At 39.6% G+C, this 6,213-nt stretch overlaps 1 non-coding gene across 1 annotated transcript; it reads left to right on the plus strand.

Annotated features, from left to right (window-relative positions):
- The first annotated feature begins 5,878 nt into the window (after positions 1-5,878).
- LOC149753156 (small nucleolar RNA R71) lies at positions 5,879-5,985 on the plus strand. Its single transcript, XR_016396065.1, has one exon. It is a non-coding gene; the product is annotated as a small nucleolar RNA R71 (small nucleolar RNA).
- Positions 5,986-6,213: the final 228 nt, after the last annotated feature.

Genomic DNA, 6,213 nt, shown 5'->3' on the forward strand with positions numbered 1-6,213 from the left:
TCCTCTGGTAGGGAAACGGAAATCCCACACGACTAGGGTTTCTAGTGGGTACTGCGGTCCCACCGATTTACATGCCACCTCACCTAACAGTTATTGGTGACACATAGATGGATGAGTGTACAACTCTTGTACAATGCTTCTTAAGCATGTTGCAGTGTAACTTGGTCTCTAAGCCATGAAAACCTCACCTAACAGTTATTGGTCCCATCGCCTAGTTAAGTCAGACCCACCGTATAACCGTAGGAATAAAGTCGTCATTGGGTCCTCACCTAACAGTTATTGGTGCCCAACCCCACCTTTACCCTACAACATCTCATGTCTATAGAGAGGTCCAGCCCCCTGATGCAACTTGACCACTGTGTCCAGCCGAGACAAATCAACATCAGAAAGGCCTTAGCAGCTCTACTACAGTGAAAGACCTATTGACTTAATATTGGTTAATCAGGTCTTAGTGTTTGCAACTTGAGCCCTTCATAAGAGGTAATCGAACAATTGGCCAGGTAAGCAGGTGGGAGGCTCCCCTTACTCAGAGAGTAAGGTCCTAATTAAGTAACCACCTTTCAAGCTTTCCTAGACACCAATTAGATCAATTAATCTAATATGACTTGCTCATGTCGGTTCACTCTCGACTTGATTGAGGAGGTTTTGATTTAGGTCTCAATTGGGTTTGCTACATCACATGTAAACCTATCTACCGACTCGCATTCACATCACATGCAAACGGCACATCACAGGCAGTTATAATCGCAGCATCAAATTAAAACTAAACTTTAAATAGGTGATGATCATGGATTCTAGTTAGGTCGTATTACAAGCACATGCACGTCAATCGATCAACTGGTCTTCAACTCTTGAATTGGTTCCAAGCCTCCTTGATTCGATCCTTGACCAACTCTTGATCCAATCGCCATCAGCCGCTTGGAGCCCTGTTCATCTCATGCAACATCTTCGACTTGATCGTTGACGTACATCACATCACAGAAATACAACCAGATGTAAAATAAAAATAAAAATAAATTACATCTCCTTTTAGGAGGCACGCAGGCCTCTCAAAATATCAAATAAGATGCATGCAAGCATCTGAAAAATTACATGACATCGCAGATCACATCGCAGGTCATTACATTTGATACCAAAAGGGTTTGAATCTTATGATCATCACCATATGCAACAATTATAATTTTCAGATCTGAAAACTAACTGATTATGTCATGACATAGGTTGCTGATCATGCTAATCATGATTCTAAACTTTGTAATCTCATTAACAATGCAATTAGAATCATCATTTTATCACATAAAAATCAGCATACAAAAATCAGCACCCCCGAAAAATCTGCATGCAGAAATTTTCAGCATGCATGATCATTCAATTTTCAGATCTAATAAGCCTTTAGATATTTAATTCTTACCTTAATCTACGAAGCCTAGGCTCTGATACCACTGTTAGTAAACCCCGATCATGCCGCTGAAATTTAAAAAAATTCAGAACGCAGCGGAAGAGGCATGCGCGGGATCAACCGTTCATCGCATGAACGCTGTTTCTAGACCGTTCGTAGATAAGATAAGGATTAATACTTTTAAAACCTTTAGAAGATCAGATCTTCACCTTGTGCGGGTAGATGATCACCGCAAATCTGAGTTCGTGGTTTTAGGAAGAGGGTTCGCTTGAAGCCGTTCAAGTGTCCGGCCTCTACGGGTATCCACACGAAGCAGAGGACCGATCAAAGCTTTCTTGTCTTCCCGGGGTGCTAGCTCCCTTGCAAAGACTTCTTTTTGATGGCTGATCTCCTCTCTTTCAATCAACCCTTGATTGTGCTTGAGAGGAGGAAGAAGAAGAATGAAGAAGAGGAAGAAGATCAAAGCCCTTCGCAGCCTTCTTCTTTTCTCATGCGTTGAAGCCAAGAGGAGGAAGAAGGGATGTCGCCAAGCTCTTCTTTCCCTTGCACCTTGCTTGCGGTTGAACCAAGGGAGGAGAAGGGAGGGTGGCGGCAGCAAGAGGAGGAGGCTTCAATTTATTAGGGCGCCGGTCCCTAGTCCTCCTTTTAAAGGGAGTGGAGCTCCTAACATTTAGGAGCTCCATGACAACTTGCCTTTCTCTTCTCCCTTCTCCACATGGAAAAGGGAGGGGCATATTCCCCTCCTCATGGTTAACCCTAATCCACATTAAGTAGGGTTTGAAATGCCCTAATGTGGTCAAGCCCTAATCCAATTAGGCTTAGCCCAAGGGTGAACCAATTAGGATCCAATCTAGGTAAGTCCTAATCCAATTAGATCTTAAATCAATTTTGACTCAATTGAACTCTTCAATCCTAATCCAATTAGGAGTCTTATTGATTCATTAGATTAATAATTAATTGTGACTTAAGAAACCCTAATCTAAATTAGGACATATCCAATTAGGACTCTATTTGAATCCGAAGTCCTAATCCGATTAGGACTCTAGGAATCCTACTCCAAGTAGGAATCCAATTTTGATTCAAAACTCCTAATCTCATTAGGATTGCAGGAATCCTATTCCAAGTAGGAATCCCAGTCCTACTCCAACTAGGATTTTCAGTCCTAATCTAATTAGGACTCTAGGAATCCTACCCGAAGTAGGACTCTTGTTTTAAGTCCAATTAATTAATTCCCTTTGTTCCTTCTTCAACTTCTTATCAATCAAATTGATTACTTGTGATTCATAATCACTTTTCAACCATCGAATCGGTCAATACTTCTAGTGTGTGTGACCCCATAGGTTCTACTCTGACTGGTAGTGAGATATATTATGATCTCTATCACAATATCATTGAAAACTCCTTTCAATGGGTTGGAACGATTCCAACTCAACTCATTAGGGTTTATCGATCATCAAGATAATCCCTATGAGTCCCACCATCCACCAGTGACACCTAGCAGCATGTAGTGGCTACCCAGTAGAATAGAAAGATGAACCTCTAGGTGCAGTTAATGTGGGATACAGTCCTACTATCGTGGATCCCTACAGGACGGAGGTCATGGACAACTCGTCAAACCCCATCGTCTGTCATATGTCAAGATTTATTTGACTTGAGTTCGATAGTGGAAAACTCTTTTTCCACTTTATATTACTGCCCTGGCCAAGGTCTTAGAACTCAGTCTAACAAATCACATAGGATCACTCCTCTTCTATCAAGGTCGATAGATTCCTTATAGGTGCATACCCTACTCCTACAGTGAACTTACTGCAGCCAATCTACACTGCATGGACCCATATGGCTAGAGACCATGTATGTGTGCAGTCAAACTACAATAACCTCACTGTGAGTAGCCGAAGCACCGCAGGTCAAAGGACCAGTCACACTACTGCAACATCAAGCAAGTCACTGACGAGTGGATAGACATCCAAGTGACTTCTTATCTTGGTCACGCTCAGTACCCTTGTTCTCTAACAAGCACCTGCACTATCACTTCAGTGTCCCTACACTGTGGACTCAAGTCTCGTCCATCCATAAGGAAAGTGATCTGTGCACTGATCGGATCGATCACCGTCCTCGTGATGATCCATTGATCAGGAGCATTTAGAAATTAATCACCAATGATACATGGCTTAAATTCTCAACTCTTGAGAATATGCATCATCATCTTATTAATTTCTTGGACGATTCATAGACACATAAATAATATGAATGAAAAGATGCCTTTTATTTATTCAATAATAAATAGTCAAGTACAAAATTATGTCCCTAGAATTAATAATGTGTCAGCCAGATTGGTTTCTAGGGCATACATCTAACACCACATCCTTCATGTTTGGGTTCAATCGACGTTGAGGTTGACAAGAAGGTTTGGCATCAGCTTCTAGGTAGATTCTATGAGTGCAAATTGAGGGACTAATTCCCTTGATATCAGCAATTGTCCACCCTATTGCTCCCTTATGTTCCTTGAGAATTTCTAACAATTTTAATTCCTGATTTTGTTCGAGTTGGGATGATATGATCACAGGAAAGGTCTCTTCTTGACCAAGGTATGCACACTTCAGCTCAGATGGTAAAGGTTTTAGCTCAAGTTTAGGTGCTTGAACACTAGATGGTAGAGGACTATTGTTGCGTGGAGGTAATTCTTCAAAACGAGATTTCCACCTATCTGTATCCAACAAAGGAGCTGAATCTAATATAGCACTGATTTCTCTAAAGTTTTGGTTGATATCTGTATTTCCGAAATGAGTTAGGCATGTTTCTAAAGGATCAGAAGAAAGAGATGGGACAAGAGCATCTTCTACAGTGGAGTCGATCAGATTAACTCCATGAATTTCATCATTTTCGTTGTCATTATCGGGTTGTTTACAAATGTTAAATATATTAAAATCTATAGTCATATTTCCGAATGACATTTTCATTATTCCATTTCGACAGTTGATCAAAGCATTGGAAGTAGCTAGAAATGGGCGGCCTAGAATGACAGGTATTGGAGTGGTACAGTTCATGACAAGTTGGGTATCTAATACTATGAAGTCGACTGGAAAGTAGAATTTATCAATTTGTACAAGTACATCCTCGACTACTCCTCTTGGTATCTTTATAGATCGATCGGCAAGTTGGAGAGTAACCTTGGTGGATTTTAGTTCACCAAGTCCTAACTGTTCATAAACTGAATAGGGGAGTAAGTTAACACTTGCACCTAAATCAAGAAGAGCTCGTTGTATCCTGAAGTTTCCTATGATGCAAGATATGGTAGGACAACCAGGATCTTTATACTTAGGTGGGGTGCTGTGTTTGAGAATAGCACTTACCTGTTCAGTTAGAAAAGCTTTCTTTTGTACGTAAAGCTTTCGCTTTATGGTACAAAGATCTTTTAAAAATTTGGCATAAGATGGGATCTGCTTAATGGCATCTAATAAAGGAATATTAATCTTTACTTGTTTAAAGATTTCCAGAATTTTTTGGTCAGGTATTCCCTTTTTAGCTGCAAGCAAGCGCTGAGGAAATGGAGCAACTATCTTGTGATGCAGTATTGGATCATCTTGTTCATTATCATCTTCATCCTTCTTTTCAATAGATTTTTCAGGTTTGTCATCTTTTATCGGAATTTCTTTGTTAATTATTTTTCCGCTACGAAGGGTTGTGACAGACTTAACTTGCTCAAATTTAGGTTGGGATGAACTTGCTTCATGGACCTCATGTTGACCCTTTGGGTTAGATTGAGGTTGGGCTGGAAATGTCCCTTTTTCCCTAACATTGAGTTGAGCCTCAATTCTACCTACAGAATTTTTAAGTTCTTGGAGTGATTGCATTGTATTCTGATTTATTTGAGTCTGCCCTTGCATGAAAGTTTGCAAAGTATCTTCAAGGGATTTCCTATGTGGTGGCACATAAGGAGTAGGAACAGAATTTCCTAGAGATTCATTGGCAGTGGGTCCATGTCTCCAACTAAAGTTAGGATGGTTTCGCCAATTAGGATTATATGTTTCTGGAAATGGTCTTTTGTAAGTATTGGTGAAATTTGCTTGATCATGCAACACTTCTTGAAAAGCAGGGATTGTAGGACAATCCTTGGTCACATGTGCATTACTCTCGCAAATTCCACATATACTTTCAACAATAGTTTGTGCTTTTCCTATATTGGCTTTGCTTAATTCCATGGCTTCAACCTTCCTAGTCAGATTAGCAATTTTTACATTGACATCATTATCATCTTTAATAAGATATATTCCTCCTTTTGCATTAGGTGCTATTTTAGATTTTTCATTTTTATCTGTTGTATCCCAAGCTTGTGCATTTTCTGCTAAAAGATCAAAATAATCCCAGGCTTCATTTGGTTCCTTACTCATGAATTCACCATTACACATCATTTCTACAAATTGTCTCATATTGGAGGACAAACCATCATAAAAGAAACTAATGACCCTCCAAATTTCATATCCATGATGTGGGCAAGCAAGAAAAAGGTCCTTAAATCTTTCCCAACACCGAAAAAATGTTTCTCCATCTTTTTGTGCGAAGTTCATGATATTTCTTCTAAGTGTGTTTGTTTTATGTGTTAGGAAGAATTTCTTTAAAAATTCTCTTGTCATTTCTTGCCAGGTAGCTATGGTCCTAGGCCTTAAGGAGTGTAACCATGACTTAGCTTTTTCTTTTAAAGAAAAAGGAAATAACTTAAGTTTAACTACCTCTTCAGTGACATCATTGAAATGAAGTGTTGAACACACTTCATCAAATTCTTTCAGATGCAAATAGGGACTTTCAGAATCAAG

This window comes from Phoenix dactylifera, chromosome 7 (genome assembly GCF_051530095.1).
Source record: "Phoenix dactylifera cultivar Ajwa chromosome 7, Ajwa_hap1_PhDact_Kaust_v1.1, whole genome shotgun sequence".
NCBI lineage: Eukaryota > Viridiplantae > Streptophyta > Magnoliopsida > Arecales > Arecaceae > Phoenix > Phoenix dactylifera.